At 37.5% G+C, this 9,586-nt stretch overlaps 2 long non-coding RNA genes across 4 annotated transcripts in view; one reads left to right on the top strand and one right to left on the bottom strand.

The window, feature by feature from the left end:
• LOC109640957 (uncharacterized) overlaps positions 1-9,586 on the top strand; it is a 29,643-nt gene that overhangs the window by 17,646 nt on the left and 2,411 nt on the right. Inside the window, exons 3-6 of one of the 3 annotated variants that reach the window (XR_011238718.1) lie at positions 5,487-5,604; positions 8,342-8,524; positions 8,792-8,887; positions 9,185-9,332. This is a non-coding gene — a long non-coding RNA (uncharacterized lncRNA). Of the gene's footprint in view, positions 1-5,486; positions 8,525-8,791; positions 8,888-9,184; positions 9,333-9,586 lie in introns of all 3 variants that reach the window. The other 2 variants (XR_011238717.1, XR_011238716.1) reach the window with 2 other exon arrangements.
• On the bottom strand, positions 1,509-5,562 carry LOC138405059 (uncharacterized). The gene is made up of 3 exons (XR_011238719.1): positions 5,455-5,562; positions 3,446-3,541; positions 1,509-2,717 (listed from the first exon to the last, which is right to left on the bottom strand). It is a non-coding gene; the product is annotated as an uncharacterized lncRNA (long non-coding RNA).

Raw genomic sequence — 9,586 nt, forward strand, 5'->3', positions numbered from 1 at the left:
TTGTTTTGCGGTGTACAATTACAAGTACCTGTATGTGTTGCTGTATTGTCTTTACTGGTTATAACCAAAACATTTCTACATTTGCTGCTAACTTTATTTGTTGTTAAAGAAATATAATCAAAAATACCAAAAAAAAATTACCAGTTCAACTACATTTCCATATAAATCGTGTTTTCAAAAGCAGGATATATATATATGTATATATGTAGACCTAGCCTATATGTATACAATTTTAGAAAAGTAAGAAACCACATCCAATCCATGTGTCACGTTGTGCATTGAAACAAATTCATATTGTTGTGACCTGTGCTATAGACTTCTACCCAGAAGATAGCTGATGCGACTGCTCCTGTTGACATGGCATTGTTTTCTTCTCTCTATCCTTGAGGACAAAGATAACTTGTGAAATTCCTGCTGGGTGCCTTTGGGGCTTGCTGGTACGAGAGCTAGGGGACAGCTTGTGACGTGGATGGTCAGGACAGGTTTTTATTTTTTCATTGACCAGCAGCGACAGGTGATAAGCACATAAGAAACCACTGCTGTATGTATATACTGTGCAATGTTGGATACTATATCATTTATAAATCAAAATAAGCAAATAACTGCACATAACTCAACTTTCATACTGTGAATGACAATGAGTTAGCTGCCAAGGATAACAGCATCCAGTAGCTTTCTGAAAGATGTAATATGATTCTCTTGGTCCGACAGAGAATTTATGCAAGTGTATTGGATCAATCTGCTACAAATTGCATCCCATAAACTGTGTTGGCCAGTTATAAAACTTTGACCCCAGCTGTCTTCTTCTGTCGATCACATCTCATCCCACAAGGGATGTTCCTGCTTGCATCCTTCCTAGAAGTCTCATCTTCTTTACTTATCCCTCAGACTATTCCAGGATCTAGCAGACCATCCATTAAAGGTCTCATTCCCAGCTGTCTACAGTCCTTGTGTCTTTGACTTTTACAGTCACATGAATGCACAAGGGAAAGTGTGAGGCACCTTGCCTCACTTAAGTTTGAAACTGGAGCCATCAAAGCTATTGTTAGCATTTGTTCCCTTGTTCTTGTGAAGGTCACTTCTAAGGGGGTGTTGAGTTTTGGCAGATGCTTACAGGAGTTGATGGGTCTCTTGCCTCGTCTTCTCTCCACTCATTCAGACTATGGACCTCTTTGTGGACTCATATCTCTTGTCTTCTGATGAGGCAATGATCAGGATATGGCAAAATAATAGAAAGGTACTGTTGACCATTTAAAGCTATTGTCTATTTTTTCTAATCCTTTGGAAAACATAGATTTTGAAAGGTTTAGATATTTATTTTTGCCATTAAATACTTTAACATCAATATCCTGTTTTGACTGTACTCTAAAATACACAGTGTCCAGATTATCTGCTGCAGGCATCTGTCTTAATTCTATGTTCCAAATGGCCCTCCCTCATCTGGCTTTATATGTCAATACTTACTACAGAAAAGTGACCTCCACAACTGATATGAAGGTTAGTGGCTTTAACATTCCTTCTATAGATCTTCAGACATTAGATATTTATGTAAAAGAAGTGGATGCCCTATGATGCCCATATTTCTGTTGAAATACAACTTGTTGAAGGGGTAGAAGGCTGTTTCAATTCTTGCTACCATACATGACAATAATACAATAGGGGATGCAAGATTGATAATTAGTGAGGTTCTTGTTTTATTATGTTGTAGATATCATGATAGGTGTTCAACACTTTAAGTGTTCAAACTTCTGTCAAAATATGAGTCACAATTTTTCAGGATGCTTTAATATTGTTTCCCAACTCTCTCTCCAATAATAATACACAAAAAAAATATTATTATGCTAAAGAACTGCAAATCAAATTGGAATGTGCTGCACTAGAGACTAGACATTAGTCTCATAAGTAATTTGTTAGGTGGCTTCTAAATTCTAAAAAACATCATTGCACTTTAATTCCCAAGAATGTATTATAGTAAGCATGATAGGGGTTAGGATAGGTTGTCAGTGTGTAACCAAACTGAAATGGGATGTGTGAGTGCCCTCTGCTGATCATGTAAATGAATGACATTTCAACATGAGGTGGAAAAACTTAAAAGACTAAAACTCTATCTATGGTTTATAACAAATAGAATAATTTATGTTTTCCCTTACAGAGAATTAGTTTGCAGCAAAAATATCATTGTGTAAAAAGTTTACAAAAGAACCCATATAATAAACTAGCCTGGGTGAACATGGTATTACACTGTCTTCAGTCAAGTAGACATTTTATTTCATATACATTTTATTTCAAGCAACGAGAGACAATACACCCATGTTTATTTGCATTATTTTTATTAATTTACTTTTTTGGCAGTAATAAGAATTCATATATGAATTATTGGGTCTTATTTTATTTAGTTGATGAGAAAATGATCAGTCAATATTGAAATTCAACTGAATTCTATAAAAGGACTAAAAGATGTCCTGAGACAAATTTAGTCTCTGACAAAATAGATTTGGAATGGAAATATGATCCATAAATACATATTATTGTTATTATTATTAGTGTATTTATACATTTATTTCCAATGGGAAAATATTTATTTCTTTAAGTCATCTCTCATTTTTAATTTAAGTCATTTTCAGTCAAGTTTTGCACATATGAAAACACAAAAACATGCCTAGGGAGACATCATTACACAAGCAACAAGTGCCTCAAGTCTTTTCCTCGAGTCCTTTCTGAAACAAAAGAAAGAAAATGTGAGGTTAACCAGTACCTCAATTAGGAACAGTTCATCACTAAGATTACTGTTATTATTGTTTCTTGATATGTTTACTGTACTACTGTTTTCAGGAAATACAATAATCATTTTCTTGTTAAAATCAATTAAGTCGATCCATCCATGCATCCATCCATCCATTGATAAACAGTAAAAGGGACAAGGCACTAAAACTGAAATGTCCCTGGTGATATGGTAGATTCTAAAGTCTAATACATGGTGTTACTCTATGAACAGTATCTGTATACTTCTGACTTCGCGGAATTACTCATTGTCAATAGTGAGTCCTCCTTATACAGTTCTACAATATACTGTTGCCCTGAAAAAAGCTCAGCAATGTCCGAGTCATTTCAATTTGTTGACAAATGATCTCAGTGATCTGGTGGAGATTTTGACCTGCAGTTTGACACAGTTTATCCGAGGACGTAGACATGTTCAACTAAGTCCACAGACTGAAGGCATGCTGCACCGCCACCACTGAATGACACGGAGCGCAGGTCACCAATGAATTCAAATTTTATTAATATTAAATTACCATGTTTAAATCGCACAAAAATAGACCCTGACCTTTCTCAGGCAATTTACAGCACACATGCCAAATGTGAGACCGATAGGTTGAATGGTTTGCGAGATATGTCTTCAACAGATAAACAGCTGTTTGTGGAATTAGAAGGTATATATACTTACAGCCTCTTCTGCTGCCTTTTTGTAGGATTTGACCTTTAGCTGCAGCTTGTCCACAAAATCTTGAAGACCTGTTCAATTTTTACGGTCTTCTTCAGTCTAAATTATACAAGATAAAATGAAAAAAAGTACATCTTTATATGTTTTTTTTACTGTGAGTATAATTCTAATTGCATAAACAGGCTTTCATATAGATTGATTATTACCTGATAACTAAGCTCCTTTATACGTCCTTATTTTTACTCTTACTCTCTTCACAGCATCACAGGACTTTTTCTTTTCAGTTTCCACCTCATTCTAACTTACAGGGGGTAGAATGTTATCAAAACAAAAGTCAGCCGATGCCCCCCTACATCACAGTGAGCACATAGTTATTTTATATATTATTCTAGCTGCCAAAAATCCAAATTATACTCACCCTGTTCTCGGGCTTCTGCACCTGCTACTTGCCTCCCTTCATTGCGAGCTGTTCAGCTATGACTATGATGGCACCTGATTGTGATGGTGGATCCTGATTGTGGGGGCAGCTGATAGTGGACTATGATTACACCAAGATATACATTATGTCTACTTGTCTACTCTATACTCTACCATTACTGACTAAAAATCCCCAATTTATTTACCTTCCATATTGATACAAACTGTTTATTCTAACCAATGCTGTAAATATATATTTTTCTGATGTTCTGCATTACAAGTGGCATCTATTGCACTTCTGTCTGTCCTGGGAGAGGGATCCCTCACATGTGGCTCCCTCTGAGGCTTCTGCTTTCTTTTTCCTCTGTTAAAAGGTTTTTTTCAGTGGATCAAAATACTTGGCATTTTTATATATAAAACACAATTTCAGTAGTTCAGGCAGTCAACTCGAGCTGCACTGCTCCAATCATGTGACATACATCATGTGACATACCTCACTCTCCACAATCATCTATAACACACACACACCTTATTAGGTGGTCTATTTAAGCAGAAGGAATTCCTATCACTCCCTTTGTCAGTATTCTGGAGTTTCTTCAGCCCCTCCACCACCCCAGCATCCACCTGTAGCCTCTGATGGTGGTTATAAGTATTTGCTCATCAGTGATCACTACCATCATATCTATGTCATCATATCTGGGGGAGTGATCAAGTTGGAACCTAGATGCCAAACTCTAACCTGTTCTACTGTTATAATAAACATTTGAATCTGACTAAAATGTATTACTGGCTGCCTAATCAAAAGAAACACCTGAACTGAAAAGTGGAAAAACACAACAAATACAGTGCATAATTGTTAGCATGTTTCTAGATCTCAAACCAGTTGAAGGAGACTTGTAAATGAGACTTGGATCTCTATTTTCCTTCAGACACAATGCCTGCAGTCACAGGGCCAAGGTAGCTTTTATGCAATTATGAATTTATTACTGTAACCTGGCTGCAGATTAGACATTACTTTTCATAAACTAATGTTTGAGTCATTATTTAGTGGCATTTTATCCTTCCATGTTGAATCCACTGCATAGGTAAGATGTGAGTCGGCCATATCTGCGGGCCCTTTATGTCATAGCATGCAACAGAGGTTGATGTACCTACAAATTACAGACCACAACTGTGTCCACTTGGTTGCATGTCTCATCACCCACACAAAACTCAGCCCCCTTTGCCTCTATCACTTCAGTGGTTACACACAGGTAAATGTTGTTCACCACTTATTTACTCCAACTTATCATGTTTAGCTCAGTTTTTGTCTCCATATTTTGATGTACACACACACCACCTCCAACTATGCATATTGGCGGTATAGAGTATAAATGCTCACAATGACACAGATACTGGTTTCTCTGTAGGACTGATGACGAGTCTACAGCAATTGAGTCTGTATTCCTACCACTTATAATGTTTCTTGCCTCATATGGTCACTTGAATAAAAAATAAATGTATTTCAGGCCCATTTGTATAACAGCACATTGCAGGCATGCAATGGCTCTTTCATTGTCTGCTTTTTGCTTCAAATTAGTCATCCATCTATATACCTGACAGACACCTCTGTTTGAAATCTCCGTAGAGGATCCTGTTGGTGAAACCCTTTCTGCAGATCCTGATGCCTTCCTCCTCACCAGGGGATTCTCCATGGCCCCAGGAGTCTTGGTCTCATTGGGGATGATGCAGCGTACAAAGTGGCGGTGAGTAGACCTCAAGTTGGTCATCAGCTTGTTCAGGTTCTCCTGTAAGTGCAGGAAATTACCATTACCATTTACAAAAATAAGCAGCATAATATTATGTATCATGTACGGTCCTAAACTGAAGATATTTTAATTTATCTAATCGATTTTTACCCCATCTAAGGCTGATACAGTCTGGAAAGATGAACCTGTCTTCTTGCTACCACCTTTACCCTTCCCACCAGATTCCTGAGCTAAATAAAACTTTCATCATTAGACTTTTAAATGAAGACATGTTTTAGATGCTGGGATGACAAACAGTAGTAACAGTAGTTGAAACAATTCAAGAGGGGTGTCATCTTCAAAGATTTTTCACACTGCACAATAACCATTAATAAAACTAAGTCAAGTTACTTAGTTGGTGAGTCATCAAACTACATTTGATATAGATGTATTGTTTTCAAGCTCTCATAAAAGATTTCAAATCCAGCAATGTCCACACCAGAAGTACGGACGAGGCTGTTTGGTGTCCAGGGAGTGGTTCATTCTTATTATCATCCACAGAAACATCTTCTCATACATTGCATTAGACAATGCCCCAACAGCACAATTCACCTAACAAGACACTGCTTTGAACCTTTCTGGACTTTTTCGAAATTAAACTAAAAATCATACTCTCTCACCTGGGCGACATTTTGTCCCTTTGGATCCTTTCAGGATCTATGGAAAGATTGCATTGATTCATCAAAGTCATCACCTTGCCTGTCACAAGTCACATGTCTCTTACCCTCAGTGCCATCAGCCTCGGCCTGCTCCTCTGGCTGCTTCTGCTTAAACTTCATGTTACCACGATGCATTATGGCTCCAGTCAGCTTGTACACACTGTTCTTTTCTTCTTGAGTGAATCACAGTACATAAATGCTTTCTGATTGAGATAATGCAAGATAAAAATCTCATTCCGGGCTTTGTAAACGCTGATTTATAAATTTAGATTTTACTAGGGCGGAAAGACACATCAGTGGCCATCAGCTCTTCAGAATCATTGATGGATGCTACTGTTGTCTCTACTTGGGAGATGAAGGCGTAGTCGTAGGGGTTATTGGTGATGAGCAACATGTCTAATAAGAATATATACAAATATCTGGATGACAGGTGAATCTACCTTAGGAAGGGTAGATTTTGAAAGAGATTTTACTCACAACTTTCAAAATCAGCAGAGGTACGCTTTCCACGATTGTCCAAATGAATTCTGATACATTTTACCAAAAAGGACAGAGAAATGTTTTTCAGTGAAATTGATTCAGTCACTTCACAGATCAATTTTTGCAGTCACACAGAAACTCACTAATCTAGAGGAGTTGTTGTTCCTGATGGTTTTATTTTTGCATAAGTGGTGTCAGAATGTGTTATCTGACATAAAGGTCTTTCCTCAAATAAATAAACTGAAATAATATTTGCAGTGGTTCATTATTCATATACTATAGTGAGGTCATTAAGTTAACTGAGACACAGATCAAACAAATGCTTTAACAAAAAATATTGTGAGCGAGAGATTATAAAAAAAAAAATCTGAAACCTGCACAAATTTCAGTCTGGACTGAAATTGCAGGACCATATTCATGATTAAAGATATTTCAAACAGAGTCAAAGTGGCATTTACCTTGTGTGGTTTGGACTGTAAAGGAGACCAGTATCACTCGGGGTCTCACTATTCAACCCATTATTCCACTGATGCTACCATCAAATCACCATGTATTTCCACAAACAAATTATATCACATAAAAACCTTCACCAAAACCAAATGACAAAAAGGCATATTTTTGAAAACCTATTAGGTTAAAAGTGCCACAGTTTGATCCCACACATCAATATTAATGTTTGCTTACCTTTGACTCTCAACCTATAATCAAGAGAAGTGATCAGCCCCGTCACTGACAGCCGCCCTCTCTCTGTTAATAAGGGTTGTTTATCCAACAAAAATGGGATGAAATCTGGGAGAAAGATTAAAAAGCCTTAGCCAAATTGGGCAGGATGCACTGTTGCTATTTGTTGCTCTCACCTTGTGATAAACACAGAGAGGACATTGCAAAGGGAGGAGAGGGCACGAGGTGGGGATCGGGGACAGGCTGATATCAAATGTCTCCAATTTTATTCATATAAATAATAACACGTCATTGTATGTATATTTTTTATTAGCTAAGGTCTTTATATAGTCATTATTTGACATGTCATAGTTTGGTTTCTATTTCTTAAAATTAAATTTGATTTGGTATTTCTCTCTTACTTTTAAAGGCCAACTCTAATAACTTTAAAACCACTGCCCTGGGGTATAAAATCCAGGTTTTTATGTTCTTAATGTTCTATATTGTGATTTAGGTAAGATGAAGATGAGCTGTGCTTAGTTACCTGGCTGGGTTAAAACTTTGATAGCCAAAAAAAGTTGAAATCATAAAAGCTGAGGGCAGGGCGTCAAAATGTTCCATTTGAATGTGATGTCAAAGAGTGATGATGCTTTCTCTCACGGTAACAGCACCAGTTGATTCCCTATGTTAAATCCCAAACAAAGGGTGAATGACTCAGTGAGTCTATTTCACTTTCAATACTTCACTTTTGAGAACAGTGCTGAAGAAAAAGATAAAGTTCACTTAAGGCTCCTCATGTCAAGTGGTGGTCAGGGGGTCATAAAGTGTCACAGCTGTTGCCAAGTGAGAGCTAAGTTCAAGGACTTTGAATTATCACTCACCACTGTTCTCTGTAGGTCTATCCCCTTTGTCTCATGCCGTCCTCGTGGCACTAGTCCCTTTCCTTTGGCCTTGAGAACAAAGATAACCCTGTGAAATTCTTGCCTGGATTTTTCCTCTCTGATGGACAAGGGCAGGCAGCGTTTGAGGGCGCTGCATTGGCTGAACAATGTGATATCGTGATGAAAGAAAGCTAACAGGTGCAGTATACATAGGAACCTGCCTTAATTTAAAGCCTCATCATTATTAAAGTTGTATTCCTTCTTCAAAAAATATTTCCCTTTGTTCCCTCCTAGTGGATTGAGTCCATGATGCACATTTACTGAGTCCCGGGTTTGATGAATAAATATAATAATCCTTTTTTGTTTCATTTTGTAAAATGAGAATGAAGTCTGGGCCTGAGCAATGTTCCATTGGACCTTACTCAGAATTTGCTTTGACATTGTTGGACTCATTCTCATTCTCAGCTGTCTTAATCCCTGTGGAAATCTCCATCTCTTTGTGTCGCCTTCCTGGCTGTCATGTCGTCCTGACACACTGACTCCCAGCCACACTCCTCTAAGGTGAGGCCAGTATTTGACAGCTAAGCTCTTGACTGGAACTGACAAATGGTGTCACCTTGATATGTTATTGTTGGGGGTGTGGTGCTGTCTGCTATTTCATCCTAAAGCATTTCCAAAACGTCAGGCACCTGAATGTTAAGCCGTTGACACAGAGCCTAATGCAAAAATATCAGATATTAAAGTGATGATCTCAAAAAGAAACAATGCTATGACTTTGATAGTTTTGTTTGTATTAGAAAGTGGAAGATGAAGAAATAGAGTACGCCATTTATTTATCATCTTATAATCTCCCTACAGATACCTTAAACCTCTGAAGGACAGCGGTGTGTGAGATCAAGGTCAGTGTTTGGGTGTTAGACAAAGTCGAGCTCCGATCCACCCTTCACTTTGTTCCTTCTGACGGTGTAAGACGATGTGAATCTGTCCGCCCCTGTGCTGCTGTGAGGTAAGCTCGTCACTGATTTCTTTAACATTAACCTGAGCAAACTGTTTAACTGAATGTCAGTACCGCAGGACAATATGGTTTAAATCACAATAGGAATATTAACATATTTTTTTACGATATTAATGAGTGAAAAATAGTGGCCAAGGACACATATTGTGTATTAATGAAAACTAACTTGATTTTTAAAACCAATACTTCAGTAAATAATAATGTTTATTTTAACTACACTTGCTATGAATCACTCCATTGGACAG

This window comes from Paralichthys olivaceus, chromosome 16, assembly GCF_024713975.1.
Source record: "Paralichthys olivaceus isolate ysfri-2021 chromosome 16, ASM2471397v2, whole genome shotgun sequence".
In the NCBI taxonomy this organism is placed as follows: domain Eukaryota; kingdom Metazoa; phylum Chordata; class Actinopteri; order Pleuronectiformes; family Paralichthyidae; genus Paralichthys; species Paralichthys olivaceus.